Source organism: Triticum dicoccoides, chromosome 2A, assembly GCF_002162155.2.
Source record: "Triticum dicoccoides isolate Atlit2015 ecotype Zavitan chromosome 2A, WEW_v2.0, whole genome shotgun sequence".
Classification (NCBI taxonomy): domain Eukaryota; kingdom Viridiplantae; phylum Streptophyta; class Magnoliopsida; order Poales; family Poaceae; genus Triticum; species Triticum dicoccoides.
In genome coordinates, this window is record NC_041382.1 from 756,117,764 (window position 1) to 756,134,529 (window position 16,766).

Sequence of the window (16,766 nt, forward strand, 5' to 3'; positions counted from 1 at the left end):
TACTACTTCACAGTCAAATTATTAACAAACATTCTAATTGGTCTCTAGAAATATCGGACCACGTTTATATGCAGAAATTAAACATGATGTGGGATTGATCAAGTTTCCATAGAAGCAACCTTTTGTAGTTCCTTTTGTCTCCATCACTAATTGATACACATACAGAGCACATAACTCATAACCTGGTCAACATGCCAGGTTATTAGTTCTCCCATATGTCACTGCATATTTACCTATTCGAAGACCGACTATTGAGTTCTTCAATAGGATGTGAGATGTGAGCCACATAGACCGTACAACTCACCACAACAACATAAGTTGGTTTACCAATGAGATCTTGAGTTGTCCCAGCAGGGGAAACTGTTTCAACGATCAATCCTTTATCAGAAACTGTAATGGGTAATTTGTATCTGTAAAATCATGCAATCTCAGCCAAAGGTACGTTCCCAACAAGAGAAATAATCCAGAAGATAATAAGATATCATTAAGGGGGTGGGTATAAAACTGCCAAATGATCTAACGATGATATTAGCAGCTAGATTTGCTTGAAGAATGGTAAGACTAATTACAATATTTAAATTTTTAACTAACAATGTTATTATATGAGAGGTAAAATCTCTAATGATGCGAAGCCAGTATAAACACTAATAGTGAAAATAGCGCTATGTCTGTTGAGAGAAGCATGCGCTGACACGCTTTTTCTTCCTGGAAAGATCAGCAAGACAATACGAATTAGACTGAACATATTTTTTTAACTCATTCAATTCTGACATTGCCAAATGTTAATACTAATAAATTATTTCTTATCAAACGAAGCAAAGTATTGAAAACAAATTGACTGAAGCACATGGTTATGCATATTCATTCTCACCTGCAGCCTACTTAGACTTTTATCAAACAACCTGTCGACAAAAAATAAAAAAACTACAGAAAGAAAACTATAGTACATATGTTCTTACACCAAATCTTTTTTAATAGTACACCCAGATTGCCGTATCATATAATTCAGACCAAATTAGAGATGGACACTATTTATAATCAAGCGGAAAAGTCAAGTATTGGCTGACATTGTAAGAAAGATGTTTGTTACTAATGGCTATTCATTTTCTTTCCAGTTAGTCAATGAGAAGTTGTTGATAAAGAAGCATCAAAAGAAGATGCAGCATGATAAGAAATTGGTACATTCTTCTGACGATCCAGGAGGATCTTGTTAGCCTAAAACTTCAGGTATTCCTTTACATGTTTTTCAGCACCCAAAAGAATAGATGAGGCCACTCTGGAGGCAATGATATGAGAAGGTATAAAAGAAACTAATAAATTATGATCAGTATAAAACCTACTCTTGGGTAAGTCAAGAGTTTCTTCTATATCACATAATTACTTGTCCAAACTCAGATAACCTTTACATGGCCTTCGTACTATAACCAAGAAATCCATGGACGAGGATTTGGAGCACTCGGGTGCTCCGCACACCTATATGAACAATTCATTCAGAAAAATACTGAGAAATTTGAAAAAAATATATGGGATTTTGGGATATCAAACGTGGGTTCCTGATCTATTCCCGTGTGAAATTTCGTGAAAAAATACCACAAAAACGTATTCAAGGCAAAAAAGACAAAAAATTCCTATGTATAGAAAAAAATTGTTTGGGTAGATTTTTGTTCGGACAGTATTTCCTTCGCCACGGATATGTTTTTTGGAATTTTTTCACGAAATTTCACACAGGAATAGATTGGGAACCAAGGTTTGATATCCTCAAATTTCAGATTTTTTTAGGTATTTTTTATGATTATTCTTTGTATAGGGATGTAGAGCACCCATGAGCTCTTGTGTATTTTCCAGAAATCCATCTGCTCCTATACATCCACTACAATAAGAAAATGATTTGTTTTCTTCAGCATTGAGTTCAACCTTGCAAAATTTACCCCAAATGAGTCAAGCCTACTTATTTCTTTCCAGATCGACTTTCATCAATAGTAGCCTACTTACAAGCCAGAGTTCACACTTGAACATATGCATCTTCATTGTTTAACAATCAATCCATGAAATTGGAATCATTCTGATCTCACATCATGGATAAAAGGCTTGTAAATCCTATGCACAAAAAAACATGACACTCCTACCATCTGTAAAGCGAAAAATAGCATATATCTTACATAGTTAATACGGAAAGGAGCGATAGCACCCGGGAGCCCCGACTCCCCCTTATCTGGTGCGTCCAGCGATTTTTAGATTCGTGCTGTGGACCAGCCACTAGCAGGCCACTAGCGGTGGCAGGTTAATTAGGCGGTTAATTAAGCAGCGAAGTGCAGAGTCAAACAGGGCCGGTCCTAGGCTGTAGCTAGTTGGCAGGAGGGATAGCACCGTGGTAGTCTTGGCAGAAGGGCAAGTGGGCCATAGTTGAAAGGACATCCCATAGTACTATACTGTATCTTTCTAGTTTTGGGTTAGGTTAAAAAGAAATTGAACACTGGGCGCAGTACTGTGCAAGCGGTAGAGGAAAAAGGTCTGACGGGTGTCACGGTCGGTCACTGTGTATGCTTTTACCTCTCCGAAAACACTGTAGATTCACATTATGGAATTTGGCATCAGGGATGAGTGACTACTGTGCTTGTACTTGGTACAGTCAGCAGGCCGACATGTCAACTCAGACGTCTATCTCTTTTCGGTAGGTGGAATCTGCCTAAGATGAACAGTGCGGTGCTAGGTCCATATTCGTTTTGAATTTGTCGTTCGTCCAGTGCTTAGTAAACCGCTAGACCTGCTAATCAACTGGGTGGTACACGACGTGGTACAGATCTCTAGAAGCTGAATTACAAATGGACGGTGGTGATAAAAGGGTGCCTAGACACCCGGGTACTGAAAATCCATTCTCTATTATTAATGAAAGGTGAATTTGGTTATAAAGGCAATACATGTTTAGTCAACGTTGAAGCACTTTATCGGCTAAAAGATAACACATTTGTAAATCAGTGTAGTTAATGACCATATGTAGAATGGCTACCATGTATCATCAGTAAATTTCACAAAATAACATGCATCCTAGTTTTGCATAAAAGAACCACATGAAACAAATTATTATGGCTGTATGTTGCCAATTTCATGATGGTCTTAAAAGACAACATTGGGATGCCAAGATAACAAAAACTCTGTTGCCATCTTTCCTACTTAGAATTATTCACACAGCCTGACCAATAGAAAAGGGAGAAAATGTATGTTCCTATAAGCCTAGAACAAAGACATCTAAAAACGACTGTATATGTCATGTATAAGTGTGGAACATAATTAATGCACATATATAAAACTAAGGCCAACAAATCCACATCACACTTCCATAGTTTCTAGAACCTGCTCACAAAATATTTGAAATAAAGAACTCAGGAAGCTGCATTACAACTGAGATGCGCCACAGCACATGCTTCAGAGTTTAGACCCGCATCGAAGAACAAGAAGCCTATTATCCTTCTCTATCGTCGGCATAATCCACTCAAACCTGCTCCCTTCCACCTCCTATACTTCATCTACAATACTCCTTTTTTTTCACAAGTCGACACACAGAAAAGGATTTGTCCAAACTAAAAGAACCAAGATGTAGTCGTTGCTTACATCATTGCTGGTGCCACTCTCTACAGCATGGCATTGTTGTCTTCCGTGGTGGGTGCTCCTCTGATCCGACGACCAAGCCGACGTTACAGACCACCGTGAATCCATTTGCACCTCCAAAATCCCAAGCGAACAGACCAAGTGCCTCTCCTAAATAGCAATTGAATGAGTCATTACTCTGTTACTTGAGACAAAGCCACAAGTCAAAAACGCAAAGATAAGTGGAGTAAGATGTGGCACCTATACAGGTCAAAGGAGTGGCCTGCTTCCGTGCTTAGAGAGTGCCCACGATGAACTTGAATGCTAGGTTATCCACGCAGCCCTCTTTCCCCACCTCGCGAGCTGCTGCCGCCGATCCCACCGGCCGTCGCCGCTTAGAAAGATGAGGGGAGAGAGGCTCGCGCAAATAATACTGGAGGAGAGAGGAGACTTCTGCAACCCATGGGCTTGGCCGGAGTCTTCGGTGCCGCCGGGCCGGGAGCTCGGCGGGAGTCACCGCCGTCGCTGCCGTAGTCAGTAGCTTGTGCGGAGCCTTGGCCGCCGCCCCAGTCGCCACGGCTAGGGTTTGGATTCAGACGCTCGTTTGGAATGTTTGACCGAGGATGGGTCCTTTCGGTCGGGAATGTTACAGAGACCCAACTCCATCGACTTGAACCAGCCGCTTTGATTGCTCCACGAGACACCCCTGTAAAACGGGGTCAATCCAATTTCCAGAACCCACGATTCACTAGAGAGCTCACATTCGAGGGAGCTTAGTAACTGCACTGACTAGGTAGGAAGTGCGGCCTAACGCTGTAACGCACACCAAATTGATTCCGTCATATTCAACCTTGTAAATCAAAATATATGTTACACATGATGCAAAGGTTCAAAGCATGAAGATTCATTACACCCCACTATTACACGCCATCGTAGCATGATACGAAAAGCATCAAGGTTCAATTATAGCACCAAAAGGATGCCATAGTGGTGTTTTCGTATCACTTATTTTGCACTGCTTTTGTACAACATGGCAGGAAACTATACAGTAGACTACTCCCTTCTTTCCGGTTTATAGGGCTTATCTCAAAATCTTAGTTTTTTTCCATTTTATAAGGCTCAATTTGGTTGTTTCCCATCATAAGTTCAGATTTCAAAGTGCATTAAACAATTGCATGCAAGTATTAAGAGAAAATTGACCAATGCATGTACTTTATGCATACATGCATTGCAATTAATACATTGGTAAACATATTTTTTTAGGAAAATAAGAGCATTAATTGGGTGATTTTGCAAATTACTCCCTTCATTTCAGTTTACAAGTCTTACGCGTATACCTAGGTTGCCAATTTTATCACCCTAATATAAACTATATAACACAAAAATTATACCGTTTGAAAATAGAAAATCTGTTTATATTGGTATATTTTTTGTAATATATGACTTGTATTAGGTTGGTCAAATTGACGACCTAGAAGTATGCACACGCCCTGTAAACTGAGAGAGAGGGAGTACAAAAAATATTTCATCACCCACCATCTATCTTGATTGGTGAGATTTTTGAATTGAGCCCTATAAACCGGAAAGAATAGAGTATTAGCTAGATGAATAGCTTTATATATATGTTTGCTGTCCAGTTTACTTGCGTGTTGCGATGCACAGAACTGCTGAAAGGCATATCATGTTAGCTAAATAATGAATGGGAAACTATAGATTCAACCAGCGGATATTAAGGAACGATCCGCCGTCGGCAAAAAAAAAAAAAAATCTCTCCTGCGTCTTTGTGTCTCCTTGTGTTTCCTCCAAAAGTGTATGCGTGCGTGAGACTGTGAGAGAGTACTTCGTGTACACGTGAGTTTTCAGATGTGTTCCAACAACGTGGACCAGCCTCTAAGGGCATGTACAGCGCCGTCCACTCAGATGTCTGTTTCATCGTTAAGAGTGTTTATCGACTCACTGCTGACACACTGTTTGGTCATTTGATACCATCGTCCAGTAGAAATCCGAATGGACGAAGGCATGTTTGGAACATGGTCTGGTCGACCCCAGTGTCGCCCAAAGTCCTTGCTTTCTCTTGGAGGCTCGCGACCGATTCTTTGGCGACCTGGTGCAACAAAAACAAGCGAGCGCTTGAACTGCAAAAAACATGTCCAGTGTGTGGTATGGAGGATGAAGATTCTTTTCATGTCATGTACGCATGTGATAATGCAAAAAACTTGTGGTATGCCATGTCATCGGTTTGGTCTCTGCCTGAACTAACAAGTATACATCCGACACATGAGTGGTTTCTGAACCTGTTATGTGAACACGGGGACGACACGCGTGGCCGCCTAATGATGCTCCTATGGAGAATCTGGTATGTCCAAAATGAGGTGGTCCATGCAAAACCAGCGCCACCGGTGGAAGTTTCAGTTCGTTTCCTTTCGAGCTATTTGAATTTTCTCCAAGCGCTTGAATTAGATTCAAATGAGCAGCTAAAAGGGAAACAAATTACTCAGAATGGTTACCCTCAAGTTTCAGATGCAGTGGCTAATTCCTCGGTGGTGGAGGCTTGCCAATGGAGTGCTCCTGTTCCTGGTCGTGTCAAATTAAACACGGACGGCTCTGTCTCTAATGGGATTGGGGGGGGGGGGGTCTGGAATGATCCTCAGAGATCATGAAGGGGCGATTATTTTCAGCTCTTGCAGACACATCTTCTCCTGTGACGACATTCTGGAGACAGAATTGCTGGCTCTCAAGGAAGGCATTGCCCTAGCTATGCAATGGAGTAATCTGCCAATTGATATAGAATGTGATTGCCTTGAAGCCGTTTTGTTGGTGAAGTGTAGAGAAACAAGCAGGTCAAAAAATGCTTTCTTAGTAAGGGAGATTCAGAGCAGTATGGAGAAACGTGATACTAGTATTACTCATATTCGTCGTATAGGCAATAAGGCTAGCCATTCCATGGCTAACTTGAAGGAAATATGCCCTAGAGGCAATAATAATGTTATTATTTTATTTCCTTATATCATGATAAATGTTTATTATTCATGCTAGAATTGTATTATTCGGAAACATAATACTTGTGTGAATACATAGACAAACCAAACGTCACTAGTATGCCTCTACTTGACTAGCTCGTTAATCGAAGATGGTTATGTTTCTTAACCATAGACATGTGTTGTCATTTGATTAATGGGATCACATCATTAGGAGAATGATGTGATTGATATGACCCATTCCATTAGCTTAGCACCCGATCGTTCAGTATGTTGCTATTGCTTTCTTCATGACTTATACATGTTCCTATGAGTATGAGATTATGCAACTCCCGTTTACCGGAGGAACACTTTGTGTGCTACCAAACGTCACAACGTAACTGGGTGATTATAAAGGAGCTCTACAGGTGTCTCCAAAGGTGAATGTTGGGTTGGCGTATTTCGAGATTAGAATTTGTCACTCCGATTGTCGGAGAGGTATCTCTGGGCCCTCTCGGTAATACACATCACATAAGCCTTGCAAGCATTACAACTAATGAGTTAGTTGCGAGATGATGTATTACGAAACGAGTAAAGAGACTTGCCAGTAACGAGATTGAACTAGGTATTGAGATACCGACGATCGAATCTCGGGCAAGTAACATACCGATGACAAAGGGAACAACGTATGTTGTTATGCGGTCTGACCGATAAAGATCTTCGTAGAATATGTAGGAGCCAATATGAGCATCCAGGTTCCGCTATTGGTTATTGACCGGAGATGTGTCTCGGTCATGTCTACATTTTTCTCGAACCCGTAGGGTCCGCACGCTTAAGGTTTCGATGACAGTTATATTATGATTTTTGATGTACCGAAGTTAGTTCGGAGTCCCGGATGTGATCACGGACATGACGAGGAGTCTCGAAATGGTCGAGACATAAAGATTAATATATTGGACGGCTATATTCGGACACCGGAAGTGTTCCGGGTGATTCCGGAGAAAACCGGAGAGCCGGAGGGTTACCGGAACCCCCCCGGGAGAAGTAATGGGCCATATGGGCCTTAGTGGAGAGAGAGAGGGGCAGCCAAAGGTGGGCCGCGCGCCTCCTCCCCCTGGTCCGAATTGGACTAGGAGAGGGGGGCGGCGCCCCCCTTTCCTTCTCCCTCCCCACTTGAGGAGGACTCCTCCTTGGCGCACCATAGGGGGCGGTCGGCCTCCTCCCCTTGCTCCTTTATATACGGGGGCAGGGGGCACCCCTAGACACACAAGTTGATCCACGCGATCATATTCTTAGCCGTGTGCGGTGCCTCCTTCCACCATAATCCTCGATAATATTGTAGCGGTGCTTAGGCGAAGCCTTGCGACGGTAGTACATCAAGATCGTCACCACGCCGTCGTGCTGACGGAACTCTTCCCCGACACTTTGCTGGATCAGAGTCCGGGGATCGTCATCGACCTGAACGTGTGCTAAAACTCGGAGGTGCCGTAGTTTCGGTGCTTGATCGGTCGGGCCGTGAAGACGTACGACTACATCAACCGCGTTGTGCTAACGCTTCCGCTGTCGGTCTACAAGGGTACGTAAATCACACTCTCCCCTCGTTGCTATGCATCACCATGATCTTGTGTGTGCGTAGGAATTTTTTTGAAATTACTACGTTCCCCAACAGTGGCATTCGAGCCTGGTTTTATGTGTTGATGTTATATGCACGAGTAGAACACAAGTGAGTTGTGGGCGATATAAGTCATACTGATTACCAGCATGTCATACTTTGGTTCGGCGGTATTGTTGGACGAAGCGGCCCGAATCGACATTACGTGTACGCTTACGCGAGACCGGTTCTCCCGACGTGCTTTGCACAAAGGTGGCTAGCGGGTGACAGTTTCTCCAACTTTAGTTGAACCGAGTGTGGCTATGCCCGGTCCTTGCGAAGGTTAAAACAACACCAAGTTGACAAACTATCGTTGTGGTTTTGATGCGTAGGTAAGATTGGTTCTTGCTTAAGCCCGTAGCAGCCACGTAAAACTTGCAACAACAAAGTAGAGGACGTCTAACTTGTTTTTGCAGGGCATGTTGTGATGTGATATGGTCAAGACATGATGCTAAATTTTATTGTATGAGATGATCATGTTTTGTAACCGAGTTATCGGCAACTGGCAGGAGCCATATGGTTGTCGCTTTATTGTATGCAATGCAATTGCGCTGTAATGCTTTACTTTATCACTAAGCGGTAGCGATAGTCGTGGAAGCATAAGATTGGCGAGACGACAACGATGCTACGATGGTGATCAAGCTGTCGCGCCGGTGACGATGGTGATCACGACGGTGCTTCGAAGATGGAGATCACAAGCACAAGATGATGATGACCATATCATATCACTTATATTGATTGCATGTGATGTTTATCTTTTATGCATCTTATCTTGCTTTGATTGACGATAGCATTTTAAGATGATCTCTCACTAATTATCAAGAAGTGTTCTCCCTGAGTATCCACCGTTGCCAAAGTTCTTCGTGCTGAGACACCACGTGATGATCGGGTGTGATAGGCTCTACGTTCAAATACAACGGGTGCAAAACAGTTGCACACGCGGAATACTCAGGTTATACTTGACGAGCCAAGTATACAGATATGGCCTCGGAACACGGAGACCGAAAGGTCGAGCGTGAATCATATAGTAGATATGATCAACATAGCGATGTTCACCAATGAAACTACTCCATCTCACGTGATGATCGGACATGGTTTAGTTGATTTGGATCACGTAATCACTTAGAGGATTAGAGGGATGTCTATCTAAGTGGGAGTTCTTTAGTAATATGATTAATTGAACCTAAATTTATCATGAACTTAGTACCTGATAGTATCTTGCTTGTTTATGTTTGATTGTAGATAGATGGCCTGTGTTGTTGTTCCGTTGAATTTTAATGCGTTCCTTGAGAAAACAAAGTTGAAAGATGATGGTAGCAATTACACGGACTGGGTCCATAACTTGAGGATTATCCTCATTGCTGGACAGAAGAATTACGTCCTGGAAGCACCGCTGGGTGCCAGGCCTGTTGCTGGAGCAACACCAGATGTTGTGAACGTCTGGCAGAGCAAAGCTGATGACTATTCGATAGTTCAGTGTGCCATGCTTTACGGCTTAGAATCGGGACTTCAACGACGTTTCGAACGTCATGGAGCATATGAGATGTTCCAGGAGTTGAAGTTAATATTTCAAGCAAATGCCCGGATTGAGAGATATGAAGTCTCCAATAAGTTCTATAGCTGCAAGATGGAGGAGAACAGTTCTGTCAGTGAGCATATACTCAAAATGTCTGGGTATAATAATCACTTGATTCAATTGGGAGTTAATCTTCCAGATGATTGCGTCATTGACAGAATTCTCCAATCACTGCCACCAAGCTACAAGAGCTTCGTGATGAACTATAATATGCAAGGGATGAATAAGACTATTCCCGAGCTCTTCGCAATGCTGAAAGCTGCGGAGGTAGAAATCAAGAAGGAGCATCAAGTGTTGATGGTCAACAAGACCACTAGTTTCAAGAAAAAGGGCAAAGGGAAGAAGAAGGGGAACTTCAAAAAGAACAGCAAGCAAGTTGCTACTCAAGAGAAGAAACCCAAACCTGGACCTAAGCCTGAAACTGAGTGCTTCTACTGCAAGCAGACTGGTCACTGGAAGCGGAACTGCCCCAAGTATTTGGCGGATAAGAAGGATGGCAAGGTGAACAAAGGTATATGTGATATACATGTTATTGATGTGTACCTTACTAATGCTCGCAGTAGCACCTGGGTATTTGATATTGGTTCTGTTGCTAATATTTGCAACTCGAAACAGGGACTACGGATTAAGCGAAGATTGGCTAAGGACGAGGTGACGATGCGCATGGGAAATGGTTCCAAAGTCGATGTGATCGCAGTCGGCACGCTACCTCTACATCTACCTTCCGGATTAGTATTAGACCTAAATAATTGTTATTTGGTGCCAGCGTTAAGCATGAACATTATATCTGGATCTTGTTTGATGCAAGACGGTTATTCATTTAAATCAAAGAATAATGGTTGTTCTATTTATATGAGTAATATCTTTTATGGTCATGCACCCTTAAAGAGTGGTCTATTCTTATTAAATCTCGATAGTAGTGACACACATATTTATAATGTTGAAGCCAAAAGATGCAGAGTTGATAATGATAGTGCAACTTATTTGTGGCACTGCCGTTTGGGTCATATTAGTGTAAAGCGCATGAAGAAACTCCATACTGATGGGCTTTTGCAACCACTTGATTATGAATCACTTGGTACTTGCGAACCGTGCCTTACGGGTAAGATAACAAAAACATCGTTCTCCGGTACTATGGAGAGAGCAACAGATTTGTTGGAAATCATACATACAGATGTATGTGGTCCGATGAATGTTGAGGCTCGTGGCGGATATCGTTATTTTCTCACCTTCACAGATGACTTAAGCAGATATGGGTATATCTACTTAATGAAACATAAGTCTGAAACGTTTGAAAAGTTCAAAGAATTTCAGAGTGAAGTTGAAAATCATCGTAACAAGAAAATAAAATTCCTACGATCTGATCGTGGAGGAGAATATTTGAGTTATGAGTTTGGTGTACATTTGAAACAACGTGGAATAGTTTCGCAACTCACGCCACCCGGAACACCACAGCGTAATGGTGTGTCCGAACGTCGTAATCGTACTTTACTAGATATGGTGCAATCTATGATGTCTCTTACTGATTTACCGCTATCGTTTTGGGGATATGCTCTAGAGACGGCCGCATTCACGTTAAATAGGGCACCATCAAAATCCGTTGAGACGACGCATTATGAACTGTGGTTTGGCAAGAAACCAAAGTTGTCGTTTCTGAAAGTTTGGGGCTGCGATGCTTATGTGAAAAAGCTTTAACCTAATAAGCTCGAACCCAAATAGGAGAAATGTGTCTTCATAGGATATCCAAAGGAAACTATTGGATACACCTTCTATCACAGATCCGAAGGCAAGACTTTTGTTGCTAAATTCGGAAACTTTCTAGAGAAGGAGTTTCTCTCGAAAGAAGTGAGTGGGAGGAAAGTAGAACTTGACGAGGTAACTGTACCTGCTCCCTTATTGGAAAGTAGTATATCAGAGAAACCAGTTTCTGTGACACCTATATCAATTAGTGAGGAAGCTAATGATAATAATCATGAAACTTCAAAACAAGATTCTACTGAACCTCGTAGATCAACCAGAGTAAGATCCGCGCTAGAGTGGTACGGTAATCCTGTTCTGGAAGTCATGCTACTAGATCATGATGAACCTACGAACTATGAAGAAGCGATGGTGAGGCCAGATTCCGCAAAATGGCTTGAAGCCATGAAATCTGAGATGGGATCCATGTATGAGAACAAAGTATGGACTTTGGTTGACTTGCCCAATGATCGGCAAGCGATTGAGAATAAATGGATCTTCAAGAAGAAGACTGACGCTGACGGTAATGTTACTGTCTACAAAGCTCGACTTGTCGCAAAAGGTTTTCGGCAAGTTCAAGGGATTGACTACGATGAGACCTTCTCACCCGTAGCGATGCTTAAGTCCGTACGAATCATGTTAGCAATTGCCGCAATTTATGATTATGAAATTTGGCAAATGGATGTCAAAACTGCATTCCTAAATGGATTTCTGCAAGAAGAGTTGTATATGATGCAGCCGGAAGGTTTTGTCGACCCGGAGGGAGCTAACAAAGTGTGCAAGCTCCAGTGATCCATTTATGGACTGGTGCAAGCCTCTCGGAGTTGGAATAAATGCTTTGATAGTGTGATCAAAGCATTTGGTTTTATACAGACTTTTGGAGAAGTCTGTATTTACAAGAAAGTGAGTGGGAGCTTTGTAGCATTTCTGATATTATATGTAGATGACATATTACTAATCGGAAATGATATAGGATTTCTGGATAGCATAAAGGGATACTTGAATAAGAGTTTTTCAATGAAAGACCTCGGTGAAGCTGCTTACATATTGGGCATTAAGATCTATAGAGACAGATCAAGACGCTTAATTGGACTTTCACAAAGCACATACCTTGACAAAGTTTTGAAAAAGTTCAAAATGGATCAAGCAAAGAAAGGATTCTTGCATGTGTTACAAGGTATGAAATTGAGTAAGACTCAAAGTCCGACTAATGCAGAAGATAAAGAGAAAATGAAAGATGTTCCCTATGCTTCAGCCATAGGCTCTATCTGAAGGAAATATGCCCTAGAGGCAATAATAAAGTTATTATTTATTTCCTTATATCATGATAAAAGTTTATTATTCATGCTAGAATTATATTAACCGGAAACATAATACATGTGTGAATACATAGACAAACAGAGTGTCACTAGTATGCCTCTACTTGACTAGCTCGTTAATAAATGATGGTTATGTTTCCTAACCATTGACAAAGAGTTGTCATTTGATTAACGGGATCACATCATTAGTTCAATGATCTGATTGACATGACCCATTCCATTAGCTTAGCATCCGATCGTTTAGTATGTTGCTATTGCTTTCTTCATGACTTATACATGTTCCTATGAATATGAAATTATGTAACTCCCGTTTATCGGAGGAACACTTTGTGTGCTACCAAACGTCACAACGTAACTGGGTGATTATAAAGGAGTACTACAGGTGTCTCCAAAGGTACATGTTGGGTTGACGTATTTCGAGATTAGGATTTGTCACTCCGATCGTCGGAGAGGTATCTCTGGGCCCTCTCGGTAATGCACATCACTTAAGCCTTGCAAGAAATGCAACTAATGAGTTAGTTGCGAGATGATGTATTACAAAACGAGTAAAGAGACTTGCCGGTAACGAGATTGAACTAGGTATTGGATACCGACGATCGAATCTCGGGCAAGTAACATACCGATGACAAAGGGAACAACGTATGTTGTTATGCGGTCTGACCGATAAAGATCTTCGTAGAATATGTGGGAGCCAATATGGGCATCCAGGTCCCGCTATTGGTTATTGACCGGAGACATGTCTCGGTCATGTATACATTGTTCTCGAACCCGTAGGGTCCGCACGCTTAAGTTTTCGATGACAGTTATATTATGAGTTTATACGTTTTGATGTACCGAAGGTTGTTCGGAGTCCCGGATGTGATCACGAACATGACGAGGAGTCTCGAAATGGTCGAGACATAAAGATTGATATATTGGACGGCTATATTCGGACACCGGAAGTGTTCCGGATGATTTCGGAGAAAACCGGAAAGCCGGAGGGTTACCGGAACCCCCCGGGAGAAGTAATGGGCCATATGGGCCTTAGTGGGGAGAGAGAGGGGCAGCCAAAGGTGGGCCACACGCCTCCTCCCCCCTGGTCCGAATTGGACTAGGAGAGGGGGGGGGGCGGCGCCCCCCTTTCCTTCTCCCTCCCCACTTCTTTCCCCCTCCTAGTAGGAGTCCTACTCCTACTAGGAGGAGGACTCCTCCTTAGCGCGCCATAGGGGCCGGCCGGCCTCCTCGTCTCTTGAACCTTTATATACGGAGGCAGGGGCACCCCAGAAAGACAGAAGTTGATCCACGTGATCATATTCTTAGCCGTGTGCGGTGCCCCCTGCCACCATAGTTCTTGATAACATTGTAGCGGTGCTTAGGCTAAGCCCTGCGACAGTAGTACATCAAGATCGTCACCACGCCGTCGTGCTGACGGAACTCTTCCCCGACACTTTTCTGGATCGGAGACCGGGGATCGTCATCGAGCTGAACGTGTGCTAAAACTCGGAGGTGCCGTAGTTTCGGTGCTTGATCGGTCGGGCCGTGAAGACGTACGACTACATCAACCGCGTTGTCATAATGCTTCCGCTGTCGATCTACAAGGGTACGTAGATCACACTCTCCCCTCTCGTTGCTATGCATCACCATGATCTTGCGTGTGCGTAGGAATTTTTTTGAAATTACTACGTTCCCCAACACTATCATGTATGCAATGATGTGTACCAGACCTGATGTGTGTCTTGCTATAAGTCTAGCAGGGAGGTACCAAAGTAATCTGGGAGTGGATCACTGGACAACGGTCAAGAACATCCTGAAATACCTGAAAAGGACTAAGGATATGTTTCTCATATATGGAGGTGACAAAGAGCTCATCGTAAATGGTTACGTTGATGCAAGCTTTGACACTGATCCGGACGATTCTAAATCGCAAACCGTATACGTGTTTACATTAAACGATGGAGCTATTAGTTGGTGCAGTTCTAAACAAAGCGTTGTGGCCGGATCTACATGTGAAGAAGAGTACATAGCTTCTTCGGAAGCAGCAAACGAAGGAGTCTGGATGAAGGAGTTCATATCCGATCTAGGTGTCATACCTAGTGCATCGGGTCCAATGAAAATCTTTTGTGACAATACTGGTGCAATTGCCTTGGCAAAGGAATCCAGATTTTACAAGAGAACCAAGCACATCAAGAGACGCTTCAATTCCATCCAGGATCTAGTCCAGGTGGGAGACATAGAGATTTGCAAGATACATACGGATCTGAATGTAGCAGACCCGTTGACTAAGCCTCTTCCATGAGCAAAACATGATCAGCACCAAAGCTCCATGGGTGTTAGAATCATTACTGTGTAATCTAGATTATTGACTCTAGTGCAAGTGGGAGACTGAAGGAAATATGCCCTAGAGGCAATAATAATGTTATTATTTTATTTCCTTATGTCATGATAAATGTTTATTATTCATGCTAGAATTGTATTATTCGGAAACATAATACTTGTGTGAATACATAGACAAACCAAACGTCACTAGTATGCCTCTACTTGACTACCTCGTTAATCAAAGATGGTTATGTTTCCTAACCATAGACATGTGTTGTCATTTGATTAATGGGATCACATCATTAGGAGAATGATGTGATTGATATGACCCATTCCATTAGCTTAGCACCCGATCGTTTAGTATGTTGCTATTGCTTTCTTCATGACTTATACATGTTCCTATGAGTATGAGATTATGCAACTCCCGTTTACCGGAGGAACACTTTGTGTGCTACCAAATGTCACAACGTAACTGGGTAATTATAAAGGAGCTCTACAGGTGTCTCCAAAGGTGAATGTTGGGTTGGCGTATTTCGAGATTAGGATTTGTCACTCCGATTGTCGGAGAGGTATCTCTGGGCCCTCTTGGTAATGCACATCACATAAGCCTTAGAAGCATTACAACTAATGAGTTAGTTGCGAGATGATGTATTACGAAACGAGTAAAGAGACTTGCCGGTAACGAGATTGAACTAGGTATTGAGATACCGACGATCGAATCTCGGGCAAGTAACATACCGATGACAAAGGGAACAACATATGTTGTTATGCGGTCTGACCGATAAAGATCTTCGTAGAATATGTAGGAGCCAATATGAGCATCCAGGTTCCGCTATTGGTTATTGACCGGAGACGTGTCTCGGTCATGTCTACATTGTTCTCGAACCCGTAGGATCCGCACGCTTGAGGTTTCGATGACAGTTATATTATGAGTTTATGAGTTTTGATGTACCGAAGTTAGTTCGGAGTCCCGGATGTGATCACGGACATGACGAGGAGTCTCGAAATGGTCGAGACATAAAGATTGATATATTGGACGGCTATATTCGTACACCGGAAGTGTTTCGGGTGATTTCGGAGAAAACCGGAGAGCCGGAGGGTTACCGGAACCCCCGAGAGAAGTAATGGGCCATATGGGCCTTAGTGGAGAGAGAGAAGGGCAGCCAAAGGTGGGCCGCGCGCCTCCTCCCCCTTGGTCCGAATTGGACTAGGAGAGGGGGGCGGCGCCCCCTTTCCTTCTCCCTCCTCACTTCTTTCCCCCTCCTAGTAGGAGTCCTACTCCTAGTAGGAGGAGGACTCCTCCTTGGCGCGCCATAGGGGCCGGCCGGCCTCCTCCCCTTGCTCCTTTATATACGGGGGCAGGGGGCACCCCTAGACACACAAGTTGATCCACGTGATCATATTCTTAACCGTGTGCGGTGCCCCCTTCCACCATAATCCTCGATAATATTGTAGCGGTACTTAGGCGAAGCCCTGCGACGGTAGTACATCAAGATCGTCACCACGCCGTCGTGCTGACGGAACTCTTCCCCGACATTTTGCTGGATCAGAGTCCGGGGATTGTCATCGACCTGAACGTGTGCTAAAACTCGGAGGTGCCGTAGTTTCGGTGCTTGATCGGTCGGGCCGTGAAGACGTACGACTAC